This window comes from Salmo salar, chromosome 24 (genome assembly GCF_965601325.2).
Source record: "Salmo salar chromosome 24, fSalSal1, whole genome shotgun sequence".
Taxonomy (NCBI): Eukaryota; Metazoa; Chordata; class Actinopteri; order Salmoniformes; family Salmonidae; genus Salmo; species Salmo salar.
Genome location: NC_138314.1, coordinates 19,649,189 through 19,663,835, shown reverse-complemented (window position 1 = coordinate 19,663,835; position 14,647 = coordinate 19,649,189). Strand labels below are relative to the sequence as shown.

The 14,647-nt window shown below is 42.6% G+C and overlaps 1 protein-coding gene across 1 annotated transcript in view; it reads left to right on the top strand.

Annotated features, from left to right (window-relative positions):
- LOC106585286 (MLX-interacting protein) overlaps positions 1 to 14,647 on the top strand; it is a 45,939-nt gene that overhangs the window by 1,818 nt on the left and 29,474 nt on the right. The gene's annotated exons all lie outside the window — the stretch shown is intronic.

The window sequence follows — 14,647 nt, the reverse complement described above, 5'->3', positions numbered from 1 at the left end:
GCAACTTCAATGGGGTAGGGAAGTCCCAAAGATCCCAAATAGCCGTGTGAACCACAACGGTCCTTGCTATCTGCCTATTCTTTGAATATAATACCTGATGCCTCCTCCCGACTACCTTCCATTTTTTAAGCCATTTATTTTCATTGTTAGAGTGGCCAATGGACTATCTGGTCAATATAATTAAACATTTGCGGCCATCATTTTCAAACTAGCAGAGATCCCACTCTGGAAGTTTGATATGCCTGTAGAGTATATTATGTTCAACTATACGTGTGTGTCTAATCCAAGATGGCGTAGCAGTCAGACGTCTTTTGTCCTCTTCTTGTCCCGTGTATATATCTTTTTATATCTTTTTTCTAAGCATATATTTTTCTTAACTTCAACATACTCTCCTGCAATCCGCCTCACGCAATGTGGTATGGAGCTGCTATTTTCTTTACTCTTGAACTGGAACCCCCAACAGAAGCTAGCAGCTAAATAGCTAGTAGTCAGCTAGCCACTGCTAGAGGTCATCAGCTACCTTTATCCCGAACAGTCTGCACAGCGTGAATCAAACCAGAGCAAATCAGACTTATTTTTCTCCATATCTCCGGATTCCTACCGCAAGCTCTGAACCTTTTCACCTGTATCATCACAGCTAGCTAGTTGCTATCCGAGTGGCCACTCCTGGCTAACGTCACTGTCCCGAAGCCAGAACCAATTAGCCTGGAGCTAGCCTTTGCTAGGCCCATCTCCCGGCTAGCCGAAGAGGTCCATCAGCCACTCCTTGGGCTACAATACCTATTTTGCCAATTGGCCTGGACCCCTTTTACTGCCGACACGGAGCCCCGCCGACCCATCACGACTGGACTACCGACGTAATTCACCCGAGGGTTTTTTTCAGCTGGCTCCTCCGTCACGACGTCCCCTGAATGCCCATCTGCTAGCCTGCTAGCCGCGGCCCGCTAGCTGTCTAGAGCATATCGGACCGTTAGCTGAAGAGGCCCATCGGACAAATTCTTTGGCCACTACACCCATTTTGCTAATTTGCCTGGACCCTTATACCACACGGAGCCCTGCTGATCCATGACGACTGGTCTGCCGACATAACAGCACGAGGGGGCTACAACAGACTTCTTTCATCGCGACGTCCCTCTAAGGCCCTTCTGCTAGCTTGCTATCCCCGGGCCGGTAGCTGTCTGAATCGCCGTGTCTCCAGCACGCCGAGCTACTCACTGGACCCCTATGATCACTCGGCTACGCATGCCTCTTTCTAATGTCAATATGCCTTGTCCATTGCTGTTTTGGTTAGTAATTATTGCCTTATTTCACTGTAGAGCCTCTAGCCCTGCTCAATATGCTTTAGTTAATCCTCTAGTTCTACCTCCCACACATGCGGTGAACTCCCCTAGTTTAAATTATGTTTCTAGAGACAATATCTCACTCATTGTCACTTAATGCATAGGTTTACCATACCTTTGTCTGTACATTATGCCTTGAATCTATTCTACCGTGCCCAGAAACCTGCACCTTTTACTCTCTGTTCCGAACGTACTAGACAACCATTTCTTATAGCCTTTAGCCGTACTCTTATCCTACTCCTCTGTTCCTCTGGTGATGTAGAGGTGAATCCAGGCCCGGCAGTGCCTAGCTCCACTCCCATTCCCCAGGCGCTCTCATTTGTTGACTTCTGTAACCGTAAAAGCCTTGGTTTCATGCATGTTAACATCAGAAGCCTCCTCCCTAAGTTTGTTTTATTCACTGCTTTAGCACACTGCCAACCCGGATGTCCTAGCCGTGTCTGACTCCTGGTTTAGGAAGACCACCAAAAACCCTGAAATTTCCATCCCTAACTATAACATTTTAGATAGAACTGCCAAAGGGGGTGGAGTTAGCCTGCAGAGTAATGTCTTACTATCCAGGTCTGTGCCCAAACATTTTGAGCTTCTACTTTTAAAAATCCACCTTTCCAGTAACAAGTCTCTCACCGTTGCCGCTTGCTATAGACCACCTTCTGCCCCCAGCTGTGCCCTGGACACCATATGTGAATTGATTGCCCCCATCTAGCTTCAGAGCTTGTGCTGTTAGGTGACCTAAACTGGGATATGCTTAACACCCGGGCCGTCCTACAATCTAAGCTAGATGCCCTCAATCTCACACAAATTATCATGGAACCTACCAGGTACAACCCCAAATCCGTAAACACGGGCACCCTCCTAGATATCATCCTAACCAACCTTCCCTCAAAATACACCTCTGCTGTCTTCAACCAGGATCTCAACGATCACTGCCTCATTGCCTGCGTCCGTAATGGGTCTGCGGTCAAACGACCACCCCTAATCTCTGTCAAATCTCCCTAAAACACTTCAGCGAGCAGGCCTTTCTAATCGACCTGGCCCGGGTATCCTGGAAGGATATTGACCTCATTCCGTCAGTAGAGGATGCCTGGTTATTCTTTAAAAGTGCCTTCCTCACAATCTTAAATAAGCATGCCCCATTCAAAATGTTTTGAACCAGGAACAGATATAGCCCTTGGTTCTCTCCAGACGTGACTGCCCTTGACCAGCACAAAATCATCCTGTGGCGTTCTGCATTAGCATCGAATAGCCCCCGAGATATGCAACTTTTCAGGGAAGTTAGGAACCAATATACATAGGCAGTTAGGAAAGTAAAGGCTAGGTTTTTCAAGCAGAAATTTGCATCCTGTAGCACAAACTCCCAAAAGTTCTGGGACACTGTAAAGTCCATGGAGAATAAGAGCACCTCCTCCCAGCTGCCCACTGCACTGAGGCTAGGAAACAGTCACCACCGATAAATCTGCGATAATTGAGAATTTCAATAAGCATTTTTCTATGGCTGGCCATGCATTCCACCTGGCTACCCCTACCCCGGTCAACAGCCCTGCACCCCCCCCCCCCCACAGAAACTTTCCCAAGCCTCCCCCATTTCTCCTTCACCCAAATCCAGATAGCTGATGTTCTGAAAGAGCTGCAAAATCGGGACCCCTACAAATCAGCTGGGCTAGACAATCTGGACCCTTTCTTTCTAAAAATATCAGCCGAAATTGTTGCAACTCCTATTACTAGCCTGTTCAACCTCTCTTTCATATCGTCTGAGATTTCCAAAGATTGGAAAGCTGCCGCGGTCATCCCCCTCTTGAAAGGGGGAGACACTCTAGACCCAAACTGCTACACACCTGTATCTATCCTACCCTGCCTTTCTAAGGTCTTCAAAAGCCAAGTTAACAAACAGATCACAGACCATTTCGAATCCCACCGTACCTTCTCTGCAATCTGGTTTCCGAGCTGGCCATGGGTGCATCTCAGCCACACTCAAGGCCCTAAACAATATCATAACCGCCATCGATAAGAAACAATACTGTGCAGCTGTATTCATCAACCTGGCCAAGGCTTTCGACTCTGACTCTGATTTGCCCATGATGTCAAGCAAAGAGGCACTGAGTTTGAAGGTAGGCCTTGAAATACATCCACAGGTACACCTCCAATTGACTCAAATGATGTCAATTAGCCTATCAGATGCTTCTAAAATCAAGACATAATTTTTTGGAATGTTCCAAGCTGTTTAAAGGCACAGTCAACTTAGTGTGTGTAAACTTCTGACCCACTGGAATTGCTCCACAGTGAATTATAAGTTAAATAATCTCTCTGTAAACATTTGTTGGAAAAATTACTTGTGTCATGCACAAAGTAGATGTCCTAACCGACTTGCCAAAACTATAGTTTGTAGAGTGGTTGCAAAACGAGTTTTAATGACTCCAACCTAAGTGTATGTGAACTTCCGACTTCAACTGTATTTCTTTCACTTACTTGCTGTGCTGTTTCGTTGATCATCTGTTCAGTCGTTTCATTCTCAACCTGGATTTCTATGGAACTCCGTTTGGGTCTTTGCGTGTCTTTGCGTGTCAAGAAATATACTATTTAACACTATTTGACGTGTCAAATAACACTTTTTGACGTGTCAAATAACACTTTTTGACGTGTCAAATAACACTTTTTGACCAATCAGGACCTGAATATGACTGTACATCACATAATAATTTTACGTGTTCATAAATCTTTTATGTAGTTATTACACATTGATTACACTCACTCATATTTCATGTCACAACGATTCATCAATACGTATGCTAATGTACTGGTAAAATTTCCTCGCACACCTACAGTGCTCATCATAAAAAAAGCTAGCTTGCTCATGGATGCAAACAATGATCTTCCTCAAAAACATAACAAAACAACAATCTGTTTCAGTAGCTATATAGTTAGCTAGCTAACTATATAGCTAGGTGTCATCTAAAGTAACCCTAATTTATAACAGTTCTTATTTGATTAATGGTGGTCGGACACATCTGTGAAGCTAGCTACAATAAGGATTAGCCACAATAGTGGACTTTGCGGTTAGCCTTCAAACTAAAAGTATGTCGTAATTCTACTATTTGTATTAATTTGCATCACTGTTAATGATTCTTTTATTTTGAAGGTGAACCACAAAGTCCACTATTGTGCCTAATCCTTATCATGGCTAGCTTCACAACACATAACCCGGTCCTGTCAAGCCTTACTAGCCGGATGAAGCTAGCTGGCTGCTTATAACGTTAGCTTTGGGCAATAGGGTTAAGTAGCTGGCTAGCTATTTATTTTCATGAAGTGAAGTTCAATTTTAATAGGCGAACAACAAGTGGCAACCTAGCTAATACTTACTCACAAAGATTCCTAAATCATTGCTAAGAATAATGAAAATAACTGCAGTTTCTACTGGTCATTGTTTTCAGGCTGACTAGGTAACGTTACCAAGCTATAGCTAGCTACCCCAGAAGTTGCGGTCGAACAAATGATGCTTGATTACCAACGCTGTATTGTAAACTCATCGTTCGTGGCCGGTGTTTGCTTGTTTGCTGACTTTTTTTGTACAGCTTTGACAGTGCTACTGTATCTTTTTTGACACGCAAAGACCCAAACGGTGTTTCATAGTATGTATGTCATGAAGCTAATAGCAGTGACGCTATTACTGTGTAACTCCGGTAGGGCAACATTTGAAAAATAGCGCACTTGTTAGTGTTAACCGGTGCCCGACCAGTCGGCGAAAGCCAACATCACCAACGACAGAGAACGGTGGATGGCGTCATTACGTGGCGTCATTATGTCATGTACCTTCGTTATATAGGTATGCACGTCAGCTTTGACACTTTGGTTTTGCACACCAGGCGTTAAACTAGACATCGGCCAATACCGATGTTGGCATTTTTAGCTAATATCAGACGATTCCGATATGTTCACCATTATATCATGCATCCCTAAGAACAGTCTCAATTCGTCAGGCATGGACTCTACAATGTGTCAAGCCTTCCAGCAGCGATACAGTTGACACAAACCTGGCACCAACCATTCCCTATTCAAAGGCACTTAAATATTGTCTTGCCCATTCACCCTCTGTGTATGTGTGCCATTCAATCTATGTCTTAATTGTCTCAAGGCTTTAAAATCCTTTAACCTGTCACCTCCCCTTCATCTACACTGATTTGAAGTGGATTTAGTAACAAGTGACATCAATAAGGGATAATAGCTTTCACCTGGTAAGTCTATGTCATGGAATGAGTGGGTGTTCTTAATGTTTTCTATACTCAGTATATAACTTATAAATGCCTCATGAGCTTACTGTAAAACTTCAATTTAACGTCGAATCTCAAATAGCCGCCTGTCCCTTTTTAATAACTAAGCAACCGAACACATTTCAGCACTTTAACACAAGGTCTAAATTAATTGTTTACTAGGTTACAATGAATAACAATGACTTGTTTACAAGTTTTAGGTTTGATTTGTTAGGTTAAATAATTCAGTAATGGAAAAACACCAGTCTCAACGTCAACAGTGAAGAGGCAACTCCGGGATGCTGGCCTTCTAGACCAAGTTGCAAAAGAAAAAAAGCCATATCTCAGACTGGCCAATAAAAATAAAGGATTAAGATGGGCAAAAGAACACAGACACTGGACAGAGGAACTCTGCCTAGAAGGCCAGCATCCCGGAGTCGCCTCTTCACTGTTGACGTTGAGACTGGTGTTTTGCGTGTACTATTTAATGAAGCTGCCACTTTAGGACTTGTGAGGTGTCTGTTTCTCAAACTAGACACTCTAATGTACTTGTCCTCTTGCTCAGTTGTGCACCGGGGCCTGCCATTCCTCTTTCTATTCTGGTTAGAGCCAGTTTGCGCTGTTCTGTGAAGGGAGTAGTACACAGCGTTGTACTAGATATTCAGTTTCCATTCAATTTCTCTCATGGAATAGCCTTAATTTCTCAGAACAAGAATAGACTGACGAGTTTCAGAAGAAAGTTCTTTTGTTTCTGGAAATTTTGAGCCTGTAATCGAACCCACAAATGCTGATGCTCCTGATACTCAACTAGTCTAAAGAAGGCACAGTTTTATTGCTTATTTAATCAGAACAACAGTTTTCAGCTGTGCTAACTTAATTGCATAAGGGTTTTCTAAGGATCAATTAGCCTTTTAAAATTATACACTTGGATTAGCTAACACAACGTGCCATTGGAACACATGGTTGCTGATAATGGGCCTCTGTACGCCTATGTAGATATTCCCAAAAAAATCTGCCGTTTCCAACTACAGTAGTCATTTACAACATGAACAATGTCTACACTATTTCTGATCAATTTGATGTAATTTTAATCAACAAAAAATGTGCTTTTCTTTAAAAAACAAGGACATTTCTAAGTGACCCCAAACATTTAAGCAGTATTGTAAGCTTGTTTTGCTCCAGTATTTGTAAACAAATAAATCTAAACAAACCCTATACAGTCTCAAATTGTTTAAACCTTTCCTTCCCCAAGGACCACTTCCTAGGCAAACTGGCAACCCAGGGACCCCCATCATACGTTAGCCCCCCCCACCCCCCCCCCCCAGAAAATTGAAAGAAGTATGTGCATCATATTTTTGGAAATGATTGCAAATTTATTGACAATTAAATGCAGAAATATCACATTTATGTAAGTATTCACACACCTGAGTCAATACATGTTAGAATCACCTTTGGCAGCGATTACAGTTGTGAGTCTCTAAGAGCTTAGTACATCTGGATTGTACAATATTTGCACTTCAAAAAAAAAAAAAGTATTCAAGATCTGGGAATTTGGTTGTTGATCATTGCTAGACAGCCATTTTCAGGTCTTGCAATAGATTTTCAAGCCAATTTAAGTCAAAACTGTAAGTAGGCCACTCAGGAACATTCAATGTCGTCTTGGTAAGCAACTCCAGTGTAGTTTTGGCCTTGTGTTTTAGGTTATTGTCCTCCTGAAAGGTGAATGTGTCTGTTGGAAAGCAGACTGAACCAAGTTTTCCTCTAGAATTTTGCTTGTGCTTAGCTCTATTCCATTTATTTTATAAAAAAAAAAAAAATCCCAGTCCTTGCCGATGCCAAGAATACCCATGCATGATGCAGGCACCACAATGCTTTAAAATATGGAGAGTGGTACTCAGTGATGTGTTGGATTTGCCCCAAACATAACACTTTGTATTCAGGACATAAAGTTAATTTCTTTGCCACATATTTTGCAGTTATACTTTAGTGCCTTATAACAAACAGGATGGATGTTTTTGAATATTTTTTATTCTGTACAGGCTCCCTTTTCACTCATCATTTAGGTTAGTTTTGTGGAGTAACTACATTGTTGTTGATCCATCATCAGTTTTCTCCTATCATTCAATTCTGTAAGTGTTTTAAAGTCACCATTTGCCTCATGGTGAAATCCCTGACTGGTTTCCTTCCTCTCTGGGAACTGAGTTAGGAAGGACGCCTATATCTTTGTAGTGACTGTACGTATGGATACACCATCCAAAGTGTTAATAATAACTTCAGCATGCTCAAAGGGACATTCAATGTCTGCTTATTTTTACCCAACTACCAAAAGGTGCCCTTCTTTGTGAGGCATTGGAAAACCTCTCTAGTCTTTGTGGTTGAATCTCTTGTTTGAAATTCACTCCTCAACTGAGGGACCTTACAGATAATTGTATGTGTGGGGTATAGAGAAGAGGTAGTCATTCAACAATCATGCTAAACACTTATTGCACGCAGCTAGTCCATGCAACTTATTATGTGACTTGTTAAGCACATGTTTACTACTGAACTTATTTAGGCTTGCCTTAACAGAGGGGTTGAATAATTATTGACTCAAGACATTTCAGCTTTTCATTATTAAATATGTACTATGCAGAAATCGCTCCACCATTTCCCTTGTGCTAAAATGTTATGAATGCTGTTCCCATCTGCAGTTGACATCGGGATATGATTTGAGAGCACTAGTTAGTTCCAAAAGTGGTTATAGCTTTGACTGTACGCTGACAGTGAATTTGAGCCATTCAGTGGCTAGCCACACTACTAACATAATTTTACCAGGTTCCCGTGAAGCAATTGTAATGACAGTCTACCACAACATACACGAGTTTCCTGATTAGCAAGGGGTAGTCTGTTTTAATTTCAATGTGTATTAGAAACACAGTTTGAGATCATTGTTAGGAGATTTCGTGAGTGGTTAAATGGGGAATTGGGCATCCTGGTCAAATGTTGTCAGAGTTTGAAACAGTAACCAATGCAGGCTGAGCATAGCGAAGGGTCAATTGGCTCCAATTAATGTAATTTCCTCAATATTATGAGCTGAGAAATAAAGTTGACATCATTAGAAATACGATATTCCTCTATTTTGTACTGTAGGTAGGCCTATGTAATAAAACATGTTTGTTCTGTTGCTAGCGATATTCATAAAAACATTGAAATAAAAATGATTTTTGTGGGACCCCCTGCAGTACCTTTGCAGACCCCTAGGGAGCCGCGGACCACCAGTTTAATACCCCTGGTTTAAACAAGGACTTTGAATATTGGATAGTCAGTCCTTGCATCCATAGCTCTGTCTATACATTTGAGAGTGGTTACATTTCTCCATCCCTCAGATGTTTACAGAAACATGAGAGGGAATATGCTTATTGCCGCTTTAAAGGAGCCCTGGGTAAGAGCAAAATGTCATAAATATACCAACTTTGAGAAATTATTTCTTAATTATGCTTTTAGATACAACGGTCAAATATGTCAACAATCCTTCCCCCAAAGGACTATTCTATGGATTACATTTTGTGAAAATCCCCCAAATCATGGTCTTTTTTTTTGTCTGCATTTTATAAGGAATCACTCAGATGCAGGTTTTTGTCTAGTGCCAAACACAGACAGACATATACACACCCTGTTTTGCTGAGAGAATGGACCCTGGATTGTTGGGATTTTACAGCCTGATGTTTAGCCATGCTTGATGTGCTGAGTGTGGAGAGGACTCTTGACACCAGATGCCCAGGCAATGCAAAAGAGCCTGAGCACCACTTTGCTGACAGGGGTTTTGCAATAAAAGTCTGTGTTGCTCCTTCTCGGAACACCCTCAACCCATGTCAACACATGATATGACACCTGTGCAAGGGAGATTGCATTCCTTTACAGCTCTCTGCTTGCCAAGGATTGGCACCATCGCTCATCCCGCAACCTTTGCTCTAGTTTTACTGCAGACAAGGTTTAGTGGATGTAGAGAACAATGACAGACGTTCAGAACCTGAACTAAATGTAGGTGGTGGGGCCATGGTGCAGGTACATAATACAAACTTGGCCAATTAAATCAACAGCATTTTTTGCGCTTTCATTCTCATAATCTAAGGTCATCCCTTAGATGTCAAGCTAAGGTCATCCCTCAGTGATGTCAGGTAAGCGCTGCTTGACAGTTTATCTCTAGTGAACCACACCCTTTACTACATGGTCGATAATCTGGATTCCTTTAGCACTTTGGCTCTCTCTTAGAGCAACAAAAGTGTAGTGCAATGTAGACGGTCCAGGTAACCCTGTTTTGCTACACAATAGGACAGCGCCTGAAGAGTCCACCATAAAATCAAACTCATTCCTCTTTTTTTTTTTTATTACACTGCATTTGAAGATGCGCATGAATGTGGTAGACTGGCCCAGTTTAAGGAACCACAACGATTCTGTCAACATTTTTCACTCATAGTAGTTTTTCTTCAAATCTACAAATGTCCTCTCCACCTATGACACCCCATGTGAGGACACTTGTTGCTCTGGACGCTCACTTCCTACCCAACCCCCCCAAGTGAAAGGCAACACGGTGCGGGTGGGTGATTTATTTGTGCCGTGTCAAGCAATTTGAGCAAGTGCCAAGGTCAAGAGTGAATGCCAATGTGCAACTATTATGAGTGAGAAAGGTTGACAGACACGTTGCAGTTCCTTAAACGGGGCCAGTCTACCACATTCATGTACACTCGACCTTGGCACTTGCTCAAATGGCTTGACACGGCACAAATGCATCACCCACCTGCAAAGTGTTGCCTTTCACTTGGGGGGTTGGGTAGGGCGTCCGGAGCAACAAGTGTCCTCACCTAGGCTGTCATAGATGGAGAGGTTTTAATGCCTGGTGTCCCCAGGAATCTCCAATGCTGTGGCTAGTGGCTACATTTGTAGACATGTAGCCAAGTGGATGGGTGATATGGGCATCCGGCTCAGGAGGCTTTGTACCTATCAACTTGGCTAAAGTGGAAGGACATATCCTTGACTCATTGATAGTTTCAGTTCACTTCATTCCATTTCTAGGCAAAATACATAGTAAATAGAGTCTATGCCCATTGTCATTGGGTAATTTAAACTGAAAAACACTTGCTAGAGTTGCGAGGTGGTTTGCTAAATGATGGACTGCAAGCGCCATTTGAGCTGCGACTTGCGCTACCGAAATTTCCCCAAAAGCATCTTACGGCTAAGTTCATCGTTAGAACCTTCATAGGAGCTACGTTAAATCTCCAAGCTGTTTCCCAAAACCATTGTTAGTAAAGTTGCACTTGAAATGCTCGTCATTTACCGACTGCCTCAGACCTCTCATAGAACCAGCCCCAACCTGGCCTCTGAGGCAATACGAACCAGATAAGTGTGTCGTTAGATGTTTTTTGCATCTAACGAAGATATCCGATAAACACAGAATCAAGATGTTTGTCTGTCTCTCTGACTGCCGATAACTCCAGAATGATGTTGACTAGGCTACAAATACAAAGTTTCCAATGTCTTTTCAGTTGTTACAAATAAGCAAAGGATTAAAAGACGTTTCAGATAAAGAGTATAGGCTTTATAGGCCTATATATTTAAATCCCATTTAAATCAATTTCATGTTAAATCAATTGAGTTATATTTGGCTAATTGTAGGCTACTTTCTGTAATATTTGCCTCAATATATTTCATGTGTAGGCCTAACAGCATGTGCTCAATGATGTGCCAAATCTGTGATTTTAGTGCATTATTATTGGGTAAGCATTAGAATAACCCTCCTATATTTGCAGTCATAGGTGGTAATATCTCTCTAGGAGATGATCCATTCTCAGTATTGTGAAAGTATTCTGTTAAGGTAAGATTTTAATATATACTGAACAAAAACATAAATGCTATTTTTTTTGCTCAGTTACAGTTCATGTAAGGAAATCAGTCAATTCAAATAAATTAACCAATGGATTTCACATGACTGGGAATACAGATATGCATCTGTTGGTCACAGAGACCTAAACAAAAATGGGCCTCAGTGGGCCTCAGGATCTCGTCACCTATCTCTGTGCATTCAAAATGCCATAGTTAAAATGCAATTGTGTTTGTTGTCCATAGTTTATGCCTGCCCATACCATAACCCCACCGCCACCATGGGGCACTCTGTTCACAACATTGACATCAGCAAACCTGCTCGCCCACACGACTCCATACACGTGGGCTGTGGTTGGATGGCCGGCTGTGACACAGCCTGGGATCGAACCCGGGTCTGTAGTAACGCCTCAAGAACTGCGATGCAGTGCATTCGACCACTGCGCAACTTGGGAGGCATGATCTGGCTGTATAATCAGCTTTTTGATAATCCGTCCACCTGACAGGTGTAGCATATCTTGGCAAAGAAGAAATTGTCTCTAACAGAGATGTAAACAAAATTTGAGAGAAATAAGCTTTTTGTGCATTTGGAACATTTCTGGGATCTTTTATTTCAGCTCATGAAACATGGGACCAACACTTCACATGTTGCGTTTATATTTTTGTGCAGTGTGGAAAGGTGATCCGAGAGCAGCGCTGCCTATTTTTCAGTATCAACACATGCTTCAACGACGCATTTAACAAACGTTCTCTCTGCGTGGTGTTTTGACAAACGCATGTTAAGTCCTTGGCCGTTGGAACGATGATTTGTGATAAAGCTGTCGTGATTAAGCAAGGAATGTAGCTTGTCTATAGTTTTGTTTGTGTATCCCATCAGTTAAATACGTTTTATAGGCATTATTTCTATAGGTCTAATGGGATCTTTTTTGTGCAGCAGGCGTGTGAATAGACTAGAGGGAGTGGTCTGATCAGAATTGAGTGAGTGAGCCACGGAGGGTAGAGAGAATGTAGGGAAAAGAACTGGGATCACTTGGCCTTGGTTATTTTTTGTTGTTTTAAACAAATGGAACACTAGAATCAATGTGAAATAAAGGTTGTCTTTGTGACAAACTTGTACCTTTCCCGAGTTTACCTGCCCCGGGCCATTGGGCAACTTTTAATGTCAACCAAAAACATTGCATATTTCCCCAGATTCTCATGGAAAGTTCAAAAAGGGAAAGATAGAATTCCTGCCCGGGAACTGCTCATGTTTAAATAGGGCAACAAGCGGATATGGCAGTGACGTCACCGGTGACGCACGTCCATTTCTGACTCAGCCTCTCTGTCCCAACTGAAACCGGAACTTCTACAGAAGTGTAAGCTGGAGCGTTGTGTGAGGCAACCCGTCTGTGTAGAGCGACCAACTAAACACTGGCCTTAGCCATGTCTGTAGGGGGAACATCCATCGCTGTGGCGCAACCTGTTAGTCCTACACATATGAATGTCCCGTTGTTCCTGTTTTTTTCTTGTCCTGTTGATAGCCTCTGTCTTCCTGTTTTTGACTCAGCCCTATGAACTGCACTTTTAGTTATAGTAAACAGATTATACTAGGCCAGGGATTCCAAACCTTTTTGGGCACGACCAATAGGGCGGTGCGCAATTGGCCCAGCGTCGTCCGGGTTTGACCGGTGTAGGCTGTCATTGTGAATAAGAATTTGCTCTTAATTGACTTGCCTAGTTAAATAAAGTTTTTACATAATTTTTTTATGTTGAAAGCGAAAAATGATTGCAACCCCAACCAAGTGAGAAACATGTAATTAACACCCAATGTTAACTTTTTTATTTGGGGCTATGGCAGTCGATTGAAAAACATTCTAACAGTATTTCTGATTGTCTTCTCAAATCACCATCACATAGCCTACTTTTAATGTGGGGCTATGACAGTCAATTGCAAATGACTGACATAATGTATATTATCTCACCACCACTAATGAGATGGGTGTGCTTAATGCATGTCGAGTCGGAGATTCTCAAAGTCAGGGGGCGTTTTTCGACAGTGCGCACCTCGTCTCTGCTGTCACATCCAAACTGGATCGATATTTGGGTTTAATGCAGACGAGAGCACTGTATCCAGCTTCACACAGGTACACTACATGACCAAAAGTATGTGGACACCTCGTCGAACATATCTTTCCAAAATCATGGGCATAATATGGAGTTGGTCCCCCTTTTGCTGCTATAATAGCCTCCACACTTCTAGGAAGGCTTTCCTCTAGATGTTGGAGCATTGCTGCAGGGACTTGCTTCCATTCAGCCACGAGCATTAGTGGGTTCGGGCACTGACGTTGGATGATTAGGCCTGGCTCGCAGTCAGCTTTCCAATTCATCCAAAAGGTGTTCAATGGGGTTGAGATCATGGCTCTGTGCAGGTCAGTCAAGTTCTTCCACACCGATCTCGAGAAACCTGTATGGACCTCGCTTTGTGCATGGGGGCATTGTCATGTTGAAACAGGAAAGGGCTTTCCCCAAACTGCTGACACAAAATTGGAAGCACAGAATCATCCTGAATGTCATTGTATGCTGTACTGTTAAGATTTCCCTTCACTGGAACTAAGGGGCATAGCCCGAACCTTGAAAAACAGCCCCAGACCATAATTCCCCCTCCACCAAACTTTACAGTTGGCACTATGCATCCGCCAAACCCAGATTCTTCCGTCGGACTGCCAGATGGTGAAGCGTTATTCATCACTCCAGAGAACGTGTTTCCACTGCTCCAGAGTCCAATGGCGTCGAGCTTTACACCACTCCAGCCGATGCTTGGCATTGCGCATGGTGTTCTTAGGCTTGTGTATGGCTGCTTGGCCATGGAAACCCATTTCATGAAGCTCCCTACAAACAGTTATTGTGCTGACGTTGCTTCTAGAGGCAGTTTGGAACTCGGTAGTGAGTGTTGCAACCGAGGACAGATTATTTTTACTCGCTACGTGCTTCAGCACTTGGTGGTCCCGTTCTATGAGCTTGTGTTCCCTACCACTTCGCGGTTGTGCCGTTGTTGCTCCTAGATGTTTCCTCTTCATAATAACAGCACTTACAGTTGACCGGGGCAACTCTAGCAGGGCAGAAATTTGACAAACTGACTGTTTGGAAAGGTGGCATCCTATGACGGTGCCACGTTGAAAATCACTGAGCTCTTCAGCAAGGCCATTCCACTATGGAGATTCCATGGCT